The sequence below is a fragment of the Engraulis encrasicolus genome, chromosome 3, assembly GCF_034702125.1.
Source record: "Engraulis encrasicolus isolate BLACKSEA-1 chromosome 3, IST_EnEncr_1.0, whole genome shotgun sequence".
NCBI lineage: Eukaryota > Metazoa > Chordata > Actinopteri > Clupeiformes > Engraulidae > Engraulis > Engraulis encrasicolus.
In genome coordinates this window covers 42,681,147-42,682,257 of record NC_085859.1, presented here as the reverse complement: position 1 = coordinate 42,682,257, position 1,111 = coordinate 42,681,147, and positions in this window count along the sequence as shown.

The window sequence follows — 1,111 nt, the reverse complement described above, 5'->3', positions numbered from 1 at the left end:
CAAGAGGCAAAACAATAAATGTCTTCTGCCAACTTCGAACCTTGAGTGACAGTAAGTCTTTGTGTCGCCATTCATTTTCTGGTCCAGAGCAGCAGGGTGAGACCGGGGGCAGTTGCAACATTGTTTTTCTCCTATCAGGTAGTTACTTTCCTGGTAAACCAGAAGCTACTGTATGTGTTGACGCCCAGGGGGCTGGGCTACACAAACCTTCTGGTACACCTGTGATTCGCTCTCCTCCTCCGTTTTCGAAATAACCGGGGCAGCACGACGAATCAGGATCGTAGGGAGGGATTTCAGTGGGTATGACGTTTATCGAACGCAACACCCTCCCCCAGGGTAGTTCGGCTGTGCCCGCCCCCTCCCTGAATCACAACAGTAATGGCGGCGTGCGAGGAGTTATCATGCGTCGGGATGGAAGCAGCAATTTCAGCGGTGTTATCCAAAATACCTCAAGTTGATTTTCTAAAGGACGAGCAGAGAATGGTTTTGGAAGAATTTCTAAGTGGCAAAGATTTTATTGCTCTTCTCCCAACAGGGTAGTTCTGTTTTGGTTCTCGACCTGGCGGCGCTTACGTGACAACACGTCCTACGTCACAAAGCTTCAACGTGAGTGGTCGAAGTGTCATGTCATTCATATGAGGTTGCTCCAACCACGTGCAAGCATCTTTTGACTAAACTACGCCTGCGGAGAGGCGTGAAAGGGCAGTGTGCTTACAGGCTACTGGTCAGGGTTGCCAGATGAGGCTGATAATTTCCAGTCCAAAAAATGCTCAAAACCCGCCTAGAAGCACAAAAACCCGCCCAATTCCATTGATTTCTATGGCAAAAATTGGGTGGGTTTTTCCGCTAAATGCCATTTTGACCCGCACACAGCCATTCTAAGCAGCCCAATTGGGCGGGAAACAGCCCAATCTGGCAACACTGCTACTGGTTCACCAGGAAAGGTAGTTACAGTGAATAGTATATCTTTCTACTGCACAATTTGAGTATAGTCATTCTGGCTTGTATCTGATTGGAGAAAAAAAATAGATGTTGCAACCATACCCTGTTGCAAGTGTCCTCAGTTTCCCCTACCATGCTAGGGCTAGCAAACCAGACAAAAGCCAAAACT